At 37.1% G+C, this 14,118-nt stretch overlaps 1 pseudogene; it reads left to right on the top strand.

The window, feature by feature from the left end:
* Positions 1 to 14,118, top strand: part of LOC101679485 — a 143,691-nt pseudogene that overhangs the window by 125,422 nt on the left and 4,151 nt on the right.

Here is a 14,118-nt window from a genome sequence, read left to right as displayed (position 1 = left end):
TTGTCTGTTGTATTTGTTCATTATTTAGACAGTGCCACATTACCTTTGTGATACAACCTTGTAAGATGTCTTGATATATGATAAAGTAAGTCTTCTTATCTCGTTCTTTTGTTTGGTTTTCGAGTATTTGCCTGTTCTTGGTTCTTTGCATTGCCATATATGTTGTAGAAGCAGCACGTGAATTTCTAGACAAAAACAAAATCCTGTTGGGATTTTTTTGAGGTTGCCTTGAACTCATAGATCAAGATGGGATTAATGGACATATTTATACACTTGAGTTTTCTAATCCATGAACATGATCTATCTGTCAATTTATTTAGGTCTGTAGTTCTTAAATTCTCTTAATGTATAATTTTGGGGGAAGGGATCATATATGTATTTTTATTAGATTTATAGCTAGGTATTTGAAAATTTTGATGCTGTTACAAATGGCTTTTTTTTTTAACTTTTTTCCTACTTTTTAAACCTTTTCTAACTCTTTGCTACCGGCACTTAGAAATATAATTTTTTTTTTTGTCTAGAAGCCTTGCAAATATTACTTACTAATTCAAAAATTAGTAGATACTTGCAGATATTCTATCATCACAATTATCATCTGCAAAGTAGTTTTATAACTACCTTTCCAACTTTATTATTTTATTACTTTTGCTTGACTTACCAGCTAGGACATTGTTGAATATAAGTAGTAATAGTGAGGATCTTTGCCTCTTTTCTGATCTCAGAGGGAAATTTTAAGCATTTATTACTAAATAGAATTTTCCTTTAGGTTTTTAATTTTGCCTGTGTCTGATAAAGTAAACTCACTTGTATATTTGCACATAGGGCATAGAGTCTTTGTCATACCTGCTAAATTCTGCTCTTATAGTGCAAATATGGCCAGAGACAATACATAAATGAGTGAGTGTGATTGTGTTCCAATAAAACATTTTTACGAAACAGAAGATAGGCCAGATTTGGCCTGAAGGCTGTAGTTTGCCCACCCGTGTTCTAACTGTCCCTTCTTTGAATATAATCTGCCTTTCTTCCTTAGGTTGCTTTCCATACAGTATTTTTCTTTCTGTCCATTAGATTTTCTGTGATATGCCTAAGTATGCATATGTTTTTAATTTATGTGCTTATCTGTGAATATGTTTGTTTAATTGATCCTTTAAGGGTGTTAGGACTTTTTCAATCTGTGACTTGATACCTTTTGTTGATTTTGGAAATCTCTTAGTCATTTCTTCTTTAATTATTGCTTCATTGCATTCTTTCCTCTCTGGGACTCCTATTATAAAATTTCTTAATCTTAAAAAAAAAATCCTTATGTTTAATATCCTTTGTTTGTTATTTTCCACGTTTATATTGCATCCTGCTTAATTCTGGATATTTTCTTCTTTTAATTTTTTTTATTTTTAAAGGTTTATTTATTTATTAGAGAGCAAGCCAGCATGAGGGGAAGGGGAAGAGGGAGAAGCAGACTCCTTGCTGAGTAGGGAGCCTGACGTGGGGCTTGATCCCAGGACCCTGAGATCATGATCTGAACCAAAGGCAGACACTTAAATGATTGAGCCACCCACATGCCCTCTGGATATTTTCGTCGTCGTCTTCTTCTTCTTCTTCTTCCTTTTTCTTCTTCTTCTTCTTCTTCTTCTTTTCTTCTTCTTTCTTCTCTTCTTCTTCTTTCTTCTTCTTCTTCCTCTTCTTTTTTTTTAAAAGATTTTATTTATTTAATTGACAGAGAGAGATCACAAGTAGGCAGAGAAGAAGGCAGAGAGAGAGAGAGAAAGAGAGAGGAGGAAGCAGGCTCCCTGCTGAGCAGAGAGCCCAATGCGGGCCTCAATCCCAGGACCCTGAGATCATGACCTGAGGCGAAGGCAGAGGCTTAACCCACTGAGCCACCCAGGTGCCCCCTGGATATTTTCTTCTACTGTATCTTTCAATCTACTGATTTTGCTCTTCAGTTTGCTATTGAACTCAACTGTTGAGCTTTTATGTTCTGAATCCTTTAGAACTTTTCCAGAACTCCAGAAGTTTCTTTATGTTCCCTTCATGCCAGTACTATCCCGCACTGTACACACACACCAAACTACAAAGAAGGTACTGTTTAAGTGCTTTAAGTTTTGTTTTTTCCCCTGGCACAGAGTGATGCTTTTTAAAATTGGAGTATAATTAATATACAGTGTTATATTAGTTCAGGTGTATAATATAATGATTCAGCAGTTCTGTACATTTCTCAGTGCTCATCAAGATAAGTGTACTCTTAATTTCCTTTATTTCATTCCCTCACCCTCCCTTCTCTCTGGCTGGCAACTACCAGTTTGTTCTTTTTTTTTTCTCTTTGTTCATTTATTTCTTAAATTATACATATGACTGAAATCATATGGAATTTGTCTTTCTCTGATTAACTTATTTCACTTTACATTGTGCCCTCTAAGTCCATCCATGTTGTTGAAAATGGCAATATTTCATTCTTTTCTTATGGTTAAGTGCTATTCCATTGTAGGAATATACCACATGTTCTTTTTGCATTCATCTATGGATGAACAATTGGATTGCTTCATATTTTGGTTATTGTAAAATGCTGCATAAGCATAAGTGTGCATATATCTTTTCATATTAGTGTTTTTGTTTTCATTGGGTAAATACGTTTTTTGGTGGGGTCTTTTGTCTTTAGGTAAATCACTGGATCATATGGTAATTCCATTTTTAAATTTTTTTGAGGACATTCCATATTGTTTTTCATGGTGGCTGCACCAATTTGCAGTATCACCAGTAGTGAACAAGGGTTCCTTTTTGTCCACATATTCAGCAACCCTGGCTATTGCTTACCTTTTTGGGAAAACACAACATCCATTCATAAAAAACAAAAAAACTTTCAACAATGTAGGTTTAGAGGGAACATGCCTGAACATAATAAAGGCCATATGTGAAAAAACCCACAGCTAGCATCATACTCAATGGTAAAAAACAGATCTTTTCCTTCAAGATCAGGAACAAGACAAGGATGTCCACTCTCACCACTTTTATTCAACATAGTACTGGAAGTCCTAGCCACAGCAATCAGACAAAAGAAGGAAATAGAAGGCATCCAAATTGGTAAGGAAAAAGTAAGACTTTTACTATTTGCAGAGGACTTGATACTATATATAGAAAACTAAAGTCCCCACCAAAAAACTACTAGAACTGATAAATGAATTCAGTGAAGTGGCAAGATACAAAACTAATATACAGAAATCTGTTGCATTATTATGCACTAATAATAAAGTAGCACAAAGAGAAATTAAGAAAATGATCCCATTTTCAACTGCACCAAGAATAATAAAATACCTAAAAATAAACTAAACCAGGGAGCTGGAACACCTATACTCTGAAAACTCTAAAAATGTTGATGAAACAAACTGAAGATGACACAGACAAATGGAAAGATTTTCCATGCTCATGGATGAGAAGAAAGAAATATTGTTAAAATGTCCATACTTCTCAAGGAAATTTATGGATTAATGCAATCCTTCTCAAAATATCAATACCATTTTCCACAGAACTAGAATAAATAATCCTAAAATTGTTTTGGAACCACAAAAGACCCCACATAGCTAAAACAATCTTGAAAAAAAGAAGAACCAAACTGGAGGTATCATAATCCCAGATTTCAAGATATATTTCAAAGCTCTAGTAAGTTATTTTTATTTTTTAGTTCTTGAGTTGCCATTTTGCTCTTATTTTATGGGTATTTTGTTCTCTGTTGAAATACTCAATTTTGTCTTTTATTATCTTAACTACATTAAACTTTATTTTATAGTCTAATAAATTTGGTAATAGTCTATAGTCTAATAAGTCTCAAACTTGTATCCCTGTATTCTTTTCCTACTTTGTTTTTCTTAGTTTTCTATAAGAACAGTTATATTGTCTCAATTCTTTGCTGTACTGGTAGTTTTTTATTGAGTGTCAAATGTTGATTATGAAAGATTGTGGGTATAATTTGAAGCTTGTATGATAATGTTACTTTGTTCAGAAGATTTACATTTGCTTTTGGCAGGAAACTAGAATGACCAACAGTCTAGGATGACTTTGATCCAATTTCAGGATTAGAAATTAATTGAAGCAAAGATGTTAAGACCAGATTATCTCTAATTTATCCTTTTTCGTAGGGTGTTAGTTTTGGGGTGGCAACTTGATGGTTTCCTAGTGCTCCTTCTACTTCTTGCCCTGTTTGTTCCCTAGGCCCCCCAAGACCATCAAGCTCTGCTCAGAGGTTCTTTCAGCTTCCTCTTCTGAAATCTGTTGATATCTCTGGGAGAAATGTGGCCTCCAATGCCAGGGTCATCTCCTTGGCTTTCTTTCTCCCGTGGTTCTCTAGGTTCTATAATTTCCTATATCTTTTTAACCATCTGATTCAAAGAGACATTCTCTATCCAGCTTTTCCCATTGCTATCAGTGGGAGGGTTGGTCCTAAAGGCCTAATCTCCCATTACCAGAAACCTATGTTTTTTATGCGTGTGAAAACCCCTGGTTGTGAAGGGACAAAGATTGTGAGACACGAAGAATCCCAAAGGCTGCCAAGTTTTTTTTTATTTTGGAAGAGAATCAGGGAAGTATAATATGATGAAAGTAAAGTGTATATCTTAGTTTTATTTTTATGCTTGCTTATGTCACAGTGAAAACTACCCTAAAATTTCAATGGCTTATAATAAGAAACTTTATTTTTAATTTATATTAGAGTTTGGCTCTGGGTTGACAGTGGCTCTGCTCCATATTTTCTTCATTCTGGAATTGAGAATGAAAGAAAAGTGTCTATCTGGGATAAGCCCTTTTTTTTTTTTTTTTTTGACAATGTTGGATAGCTGTAGATGGGACTATATGTCAATTTTATTCACGTTTCTCTTGCCAGAACAAGTCAAGGTCAACCTTTTAGAGTGAACATTTGAAATCACATGGCATTGGGTGGGGCAGCAAGTAAGAACAATAGTAACACAGTCCACTACAAAGTGGCCTATGGTTTCAAGAAGGAGAGGCATCAGTAGAACTCTGAAATTCAGTCACTCTTTAAACAGTGACAACTGAGTAAGTTTAGAGTGGATTCATCAGCATATGACAAAACAAAACAAAAAAAAAAAAGAGGGGGGAAATTGTCTATCTCTTTAACAATTATTTACTATATTAGAAATTGTCTGTAACCCAGGTGACATAAAACTAGTCTCAAGTTACATAAATCCTTCCAGAGTATAGACCCTTCCCACTTTCTGAGATCTTCTGGGACAGTAGATATGGTATTCAGGGGTAGGTTATACCTTGAACATTAACCCAGATGCCCATCCTTGCTACTTTAGGATGATCACTTTTAGCAGCTAGGGTTGCCTGCCAAGCAGTTCATGGCAGCAATAGTTTTGGGGAGGTCTAACTTAATACCTAGGAATCTAGGGTATGCATTTTCACTAGCAGCTAATGATTAACCCCAGCAGCCCATAAAAAAAGCTCTGATTCAAGCCAAGGGCTTCAGATGCTCTGGGGCCAAACTCTACATAGGACCAAGAAGCCACTTATATGGAAGATGCTCTTGGAACATTCTCACATCACAAAGAATAATATTCTACTTATATCTATTTAGGCTTAAAAGGAATTGTATCTTAAAGCATAGATCTTTTAGAGTGAAGTTTAGAATTAGAACATTGGTGACACATATGTTTATGAAATAATTTTGAGCTACTAAGTACATTTTAAGTGTAATACAGTTTTTGATTCTGGAATGTTGAAGATTTCTAAACTGAAGGAATCTGAACTTTTTCTATTTAGACTGTTTTCATGTGGATGATAGCCCAGAATCTAGAGCCCTAGATCATTCTAGTTGTTAGGATGCAGCTTAATAGTTGATGTTCTGGATTACATCTTGGTCCATATTACAGATGTGAGCACTGATCTGTGGATGTGGATACTAAGAGCAGGTATGAAATCATGTAGGTGTATCTGATGGAGCCCTTATTATTGATTTTCATAGGCGGAGTGTCAGGCTATCCACAGAGCAGTCCAAGGTTTGGCGGCTGATATTGTTAAAATAGCCACAGTTAACATTCAGAAGCAGTTAAAGACCTTCCATTCAACCTTCAAGTTCCATGGTCATCGGGAGAGTATGCTCCAAAGTGACAAAACAGGTTTGTTCATAAAGGAGAACCCTGCTATAATGTAGTAAAATTAATTATATCAGAAAAGAAAAAGGGAAGCATTTTACACATTTTTTTTCAGCAGTTTTCAAATGTTTTGGTCTCATGATGTCTTTATATTCTCAGAATTACTAAGGGTCCCAAAGAACCCTTAGTTTATGTGGTTTATATATACTAATATTTGCCATATTAGAAATTTAAACAGGAAATTCAAAAACATATTAACATTTGAAAATAATAATAAACTCACAATATGTTAGCACAAGTAACATTTTCTTAAAAACAACTGAATGTTTTAGAACAAGAAAAAATTGGTGACAAGTGGTTTTAGTTTACATTTCTACAAATCTCTTTAATGTCTGACTTAGGAGACGATATTTGGATTCTCTTATATATTTCTGCATTCAGTTTGTTCCAATCTCACCTATCCTGTAACCTCTGGAAGATTCTCTTATACAGTCTATGGTGATAAATGTCCCACTTTGTGGGGGACTGATGGGTTTCCCAGGATATGGGACTTCGGTGCTAAATCAGGACAGCTGGTTACTTTAGTGTGCACTTTGGAGAGAATGAGACTGAAAAAGGAAAATAAATTCTGAGTGTTATTAGGAAAACGATTTTGACTTTGAAGATACTTTGAAGGAATCTTAGGGGTCTTCTGGTTCTTGGATAACACCTTAAGACCATGTTGATTTTCCTATTCATCACCTTCCATGTTCTCAGAAGTCTGGGAATATATACCGAGATTAACTTCCTTATCACATATATTCTTTGCCAGTATTGCCCTCTGTTCTTGTTCTTATTTTCCTAAGTTCTGTCCTTATTGCTTGGATAGATTATTTCTTGTTCTGACAAGTAGATCCCCTTCTCTATTTGTCCCGTGTCCATACTTTTGCTTTAAATACCATTTCACTGTGATTGAGATTGGCAAACCATGATTGCAGCCAGGTTTTAAATTTTCCTGGGAGGAAGTTAAGAAGGTTTGGGGCATAAATGGAAAGAATAAACTGCTGGAGATGAGTCAGAAAAAGTAAAATCAGCTGTTTAGGATGGAATTTGCTATTTCTAGAAGAAACATACATGTACATTGCAGAGAATAATACAGACAGTCACCCAGATATAAAGATGTTCACTTACATACAAAAATACATAGATATAAAGACTTGTCCATCACATGGGGATTATTAATTTTATTGTCTTACCTCTCCCCCTAATATCTAAGGCTACTCATTCAACATGTTTTGTATGGTAGTCAGTGTGCACACACATCACACTCGTTACCGCACACACCACACTCGTTACCACACACACCACATTCTCTCTCTCTCTCTCTTTATAGGGAGAATAGATGATCAAACTAATTTGGGTAATAATACTATACTATTATGTGCTTCAGGGGATTTGGAAATAAAAGTTATCAATCTCTTTCAAGTCTAAAATTGAAGGAAAGAAAGGGAAGATGTGATCTGTGACTGAAATATTTACAGAACTGTTCACAGCAGAGTGATGCAGGGCCAGAATGAGGATAGGGACAATAACAGCTTTTGGAGTGGGTGAAAGGCAATATGGGTATGTTCCTGAGGATCACTTCCTGGGCTTGTGCCGGGGTAAAGGTAGTGGTAGGTCAGCTGAGCCCGAGGAAGCAGCCTGCACAGGAAGCAGGAGGATCATAGCCAAAGAACAGAAGCCAAAGAACAACAGGAAATCCAGAGGATGAAGGTATGGTGACTGGAAAGCAGAAAAGCATCCTGATAACCAATGATGTGAGCTAAGTGGGGGCTGGTGGGGCAGAGCAGATTTTAGTCAGCTGGCAAAAAGATAGTTGCACAGCCTTTGCGGCCCTGGGATGGAAGCAGCTTGCCACAGCCTCATCTGTCTGTGCTCTTTGACCCTATAAGGGCCACCTGTCAATAAACTTGGGCTGCAGATTATGACAGCTGAAGAACCCTCTCTGAGGGAAGCACCAGATACTAAGGAAGATAGTGTTTGTGCTGCCTGGAACGAACAGTGGGAAATCTGGGTGGCAAAGAGGGAAATGATTAAGAGCAGTTACTCTAAAGTAACCTTATCTTAGTGATTAGTGGGCATAATCTGTACCAGTAGGCCCAGCTTGTTAGGAGATGTAACTAAGTCTAATACAGTGGAGTTATAGGTTCTTTTGAGAATATACTGAAAGATCACTCCACAGAAAAATGTACAGATAACAGACTATAACACTTAACTTCAAGGGATTTGTACAGTCTCTGAAGTCCTCATTTGGACCCTGGGTTTAGAATTACTTGTTAAGTGTGGTGCAGTTGGGAAAACCCCAGTTCTACCTCAGCGGCACTTCTGGCCATAAGAAGATATCAGGGAGTGCCCTTCTTATAAACCGCCTAAAGACAATACCAGCTCATTTTCCTGGGGGCAGAGATCAGGCCCCATACTACTCTGATGCTATTATGCAGAGAAGTTGGTAGTAAGGTCGCCATGGAAAGTGAAGATGTTGGTTATTTATAGGAAATAAGTTAGATATCTTTTGGAGCAGAGTTCTTCAAACTGCATTTACTGACTTCTTTGTTACATTCCTCCTTTCTGGGAGGAAGCTGGTAGAGTTTTGAGTTTACCTGATAGGTGGGAAGTCAGCAAGTAGATCCTTTCCTAATAGTTCTAAATCTTATGTACTTTAATCTCTTACTTAAAATTCTCCAGAGTTTCTCAAAATCCCTAAAAATACCTGTTCTTCTATAACACAGTGACATGCTGATCAGTTTTCCTACTTTTTTCATGGGGTATGATTGTTACCAAAGAGAAAACTGCAAGGGATTTCTCCCCAATCAGGGGAAGCTTCTTCATCCTTCAACTCAATGAGGAGCTCTTATATGGCAGAAGAGGGTGTTGTTCAGGTATTTTTGCAGTGTATGTATCCATTTCACAGAAGAGTAAGATGCTAAAGGTGAAGTTAAGATGCATGAGGTTTCTGGAACCCTTCCCTAGTCCCAAGATGGCTACATAAATGTTGAGTCCATAAGGGTAGAGAAAGAGGTAAGAGTGTTCAGTTTCATACTCATTTTTATACTTGATCTTAGCCAAAAGACCGAGAAGCAATTCATACTGATTTTAAAGAAACTTTTGATACAAGGCTGGTTTTGTTTAGGAGAAGTTAGATGAGAGTCTTGCCCTGAGGGTTTAAAAATGGAGCATTCTCATTGAAACTGGCAGAGCTCCTGCTCATCAGTGCAGACCAGTTGGGAATGCCTATTTCTTTTTGGATTTTGAGTTTTAAGAACCATGAGGTGAAGATCTGCAGTCTGGCTTATCACCTCAGTGGTGGGTTGGGAAACATACTTTGATTGGGAAGAGAGTTAACCTCTTCCTCCCTCTCCCCACCACAGGTTGCTCAGATTGTGGAGGGTGAATTGGAAAGTGCCATAGAACTTTCTGTGAAACTGAAAGTGAAAGTGGAAATAGGTGCAAGCTGGGGAGAGGTGAAGGACTTTGATGTGTCATTGTATAGCTCACAAAGTCCTTGTCGGGAAGCCTGGTGTAGGTACAACCACATGGAAGAGAGATTACCCTTTCACATATTTCAGGAAGACCAACTCACAATTCTAATTTTTAAAATTTTTATTTATTTTTTTAAAATTTCAGTGTTCCAGAATTCATTGTTTATGCACCACACCCAGTGCTCCATGCTGAGAGTTTCAAAATGTATGTCAGGCTTTATTCTCTGTAGTGTGAAGAAACTTCTTTTGGGGCAAAATACCAAGTTTAGTGACTGTATTCCCTCTAAAAGAGGGACTGAAATCACCTTTTCCAGTTCTTTGTGGCTCTAAACAAGTTCAGAACAGGTGATTGAAATATGCACTTAGCACTTCGGGTCTCATCTGTGTGAAGCATGAAGACCTTGGAACTGCTGTCTTAGGGGCATTTCCAGCCCTGTGCAGGATTCAGATGCTTGTGATGCAGACCCCAGCAGGAGCCATAGGCAGATAGAGATTTAGTTTCTCATAGACTACCACAGTTAGGCATTGTGTGTGATTTTTTGGTCCAATATCAATTTAAGACTACCAGAGTAGTCTTTGTAAGCAGCATTGGATTATCAATTCTGAAGTCTGTAAAGTGATAGGCTTGGTATGGATGTCGTCCAGGAATGGATTTTCATGAAATGGTGTTTCTTTTCCTTTTCCCTCCTCAATTCATACAATGAATGTATTTGTAATAGTTGGTATTATAAAATAAGCTACACCTCTTCAAGCGGTATCCTGTTCTGTAAGATCAGATATTTATACTGCAGTTTAATATAATAATGCCAGAGAAGGAAGACACCCCCATATCCATCTCTTAGTGCCCCTTTCTATGTTTGTGGCATGGTGAGGATACCCATACTAAAGAAATGATATTTTATAATTCCAACCAAAGGTGTATACTACTTTCTTGCTGTTGAAATAAAATGAATTTATGAGAAATTTATATCAGTATTTTGGTTTTTTAAATTGTGTTTCATCTAAGAGTGTCCAAAAGCTAAGTTCCTAGTTATTTATTCTAGGGTTTGCATTGTTGAGTTGGTTCAACAATGTCTGTGCACATAGGAAATGTTTCATAATCAGTTATCAGAAAAGTTCTTTTATGTTTATTAGCCAGAAATTTTAAAAAAGACAATTACTTTATAAAAAAAGTGTAATACACTATTAGTAGTTGCATATTAGTGTACAAAATACTCAGACATGGTTTTTGGGAGGTGAGAGGGAGTAGGCAGAAGATGGCAAAGATAAGAGAGAAGTTATATCATTATTTCTTGAGTTTTTTCCATATTTACCTGTACCATGTTTTTCAGAGAGAAAAGCTGTAGTGCTGTCAGTATTCAGGTGGCCTTGAGATCCAGCACAAGAGAAGGCTCTTTTCTTCTCTAAACATGAGTGCAGAAATATGGGTCATTTCCACCTGATCTTCTGGGGGTGGATGTGTAGTCCCATGCATCTTCTCATCCTTTTCATTTATCAGCTGGACTTAAAACAGGCAGCCCTTGCTATGCATGAATAAGTTACCTGCAAATTCCAGTTACCATGGTTTACTTAAATAAGACTAGTGCCCCTAATCACAGGATTGAAATTTCAGTTCTCATGGTATATTACCTGAGTAACTGCAGCAAGTTCACACTTCATTGGTAGCTCTTCAGTCCACAAATCATGATATAAATAAAAGACAAGCACTGTGGTAAGCAGAATAATTCCCCCCATCCCCATCCTAATCCCCCAGACCTGTAACCATGTTATATTACTGTTAAAAGGGACATTGCTGAGGTGATTAAGGTAGAGATCTTGAGATGTGGAAACTATCTAGGTGGTTCCAATATAAACACATTGGTCCTTATAAGGGGAAGGCAGATGGTCAGAATCAGAGGAGGATTGTAAAGATGTTACACTGAAATTTGAAGAAGTTGCACTGCTGAACTTAAAGATGGAGGAAGGGGCCTTCATCCAAGGAATGCAGGCAGTCTCTGGAAGCTGGAAAAGGCAATGAAATAGACGTGGATTCTCCCCCTACAACCTCCAGAAGTGACACAGCCCTGCCAATGCCTGGTCTTCAGCCTAATAAGTTTATATTGGACTTCTGACCTCCAAAACTGTAAGATAATAATCAGTGTTGTTTTCTTTTCAGTTTTATTGAGGCATAATCAACACAAAGCACTGTATAAGTTTAAGGTATACAGCATAATGACTTGACATATATATTGTGAAATGATTATCAAAATAACGTTAACATCCATCACCTCATTTGGCTACCAAAAAAAAAAAAAAAAAAAAAAGAATAGGTTTTTTCCTTGTGAGAACATTTGGAATTTACTCTCTTGGCAACCTTCAAATGTACAATCCAGCAGTGTTAGCTCTAGGCATCATATTGTACATCATGTCCCCAGTGCTTATTTCTCTTGTAACTAGAGGTCTGTACCTTCAAATCATCTTTTCTAACTCTCCCCTTCCCCCATCTGGGACCTCTGGTAACCACATATCTGATCTCTTTCTCTATGAGTTTGTTTTTTTAAAGATTCTACATATAAGTGAGATCATGCATTATTGTCATTCTCTGTATGATTTATGATTTATTTCACTTAGCATATGTCCCTCAAGGGCCATTCATATTGTCTCAAATGGCAGAATTTCCTTTTTTTTTTTTTTGGCTAAATATTCCATTGAATATATAGTCCACAATTTCTTTATGTATTCATTCACCAATGGACATATAGGTTATCTACATATCTGGGTTATTGTAAATGATGTTAATGGGGCGCACAGATGCCTCTTTTTAAAAAATTTATTATTTGTTTAATTTTTTATTTTTTATAAACATATAATGTATTTTTATCCCCAGGGGTACAGGTCTGTGTACAGGATTACACACTTCATAGCACTCACCATAGTGAGACCCTCCCCAATGTCCATAACCCAACCACCCTCTCCCAAACCCCCTTCCCCTAGCAACCCTCAGTTTGTTTTGTGAGATTAAGAGTCACTTATGGTTTGTCTCCCTCTCAATCCCATCTTGTTTCATTTATTCTTCTCCTACCCACTTAAGCCCCCATGTTGCATCACCACTTCCTCATATCAGGGAGATCATATGATAGTTGTCTTTCTCTGCTTGACTTATTTCACTAAGCATGATATGCTCTAGTTCCACCCACGTTGTCGCAAATGGCAAGATTTCATTTCTTTTGATGGCTGCATAGTATTCCATTGTGTATATATACCACATCTTCTTGATCCATTCATCTGTTGATGGACATCTAGGTTCTTTCCATAGTTTGGCTATTGTGGACATTGCTGCTATAAACATTCAGGAGCACGTGCCCCTTTGGATCACTACATTTGTATCTTTAGGGTAAATACCCAGTAGTGCAATTGCTGGGTCATAGGGCAGTTCTATTTTCAACATTTTGAGGAACCTCCATGCTGTTTTCCAGAGTGGTTGACCAGCTTGCATTCCCACCAACAGTGTAGGAGGGTTCCCCTTTCTCCACATCATCACCAGCATCTGTCATTTCCTGACTTGTTAATTTTAGCCATTCTGACTGGTGTGAGGTGATATCCATTGTGGTTTTGATTTGTATTTCCCTGATGCTGAGTGATATGGAGCACTTTTACATGTGTCTGTTGGCCATCTGGATGTCTTCTTTGCAGAAATGTCTATTCATGTCTTCTGCCCATTTCTTGATTGGATTATTTGTTCTTTGGGTGTTGAGTTTGATAAGTTCTTTATAGATTTTGGACATTAGCCCTTTATCTGATATGTCATTTGCAAATATTTTCTCCCATTCTATCAGTGGTCTTTTGGTTTTGTTAACTGTTTCCTTTGCTGTGCAAAAGCTTTTAATCTTGATGAAATCCCAATAGTTCATTTTTGCCCTTGCTTCCCTTGCCTTTGACGTTGTTCCTAGGAAGATGTTGCTGCGGCTGAGGTCGAAGAGGTTGCTGCCTGTGTTCTCCTCAAGGATTTTGATGGATTCCTTTCACACATTGAGGTCCTTCATCCATTTTGAGTCTATTTTTGTGTGTGGTGTAAGGAAATGGTTCAATTTCATTTTTCTGCATGTGGCTGTCCAATTTTCCCAGCACCATTTATTGAAGAGGCTGTCTTTTTTCCATTGGACATTCTTTCCTGCTTTGTCGAAGATTAGTTGACTGTAGAGTTGAGGGTCAATTTCTGGGCTCTCTATTCTGTTCCATTGATCTATGTGTCTGTTTTTGTGCCAGTACCATGCTGTCTTGTTGATGACAGCTTTGTAATAGAGTTTGAGTCTAGAATTGTGATGCCACCAACTTTGACTTTCTTTATCAATATTCCTTTGGCTATTCGAGGTCTTTTCTGGTTCCATGTAAATTTTAGGATTATTTGTTCCATTTCTTTGAAAAAATGGATGGTATTTTGATAGGAATTGCATTAAATGTGTTGATTGCTTTAGGTAGCATAGATATTTTCACAATATTTGTTCTTCCAATCCAAGAGC

This window comes from Mustela putorius, unplaced genomic scaffold (genome assembly GCF_011764305.1).
Source record: "Mustela putorius furo isolate JIRA1106 unplaced genomic scaffold, ASM1176430v1.1 tig00003834_pilon_pilon_pilon, whole genome shotgun sequence".
In the NCBI taxonomy this organism is placed as follows: Eukaryota; Metazoa; Chordata; class Mammalia; order Carnivora; family Mustelidae; genus Mustela; species Mustela putorius.
The sequence above is the reverse complement of the archived record's forward strand: the minus strand, read 5'-3'. Positions and strand labels throughout refer to the sequence as shown.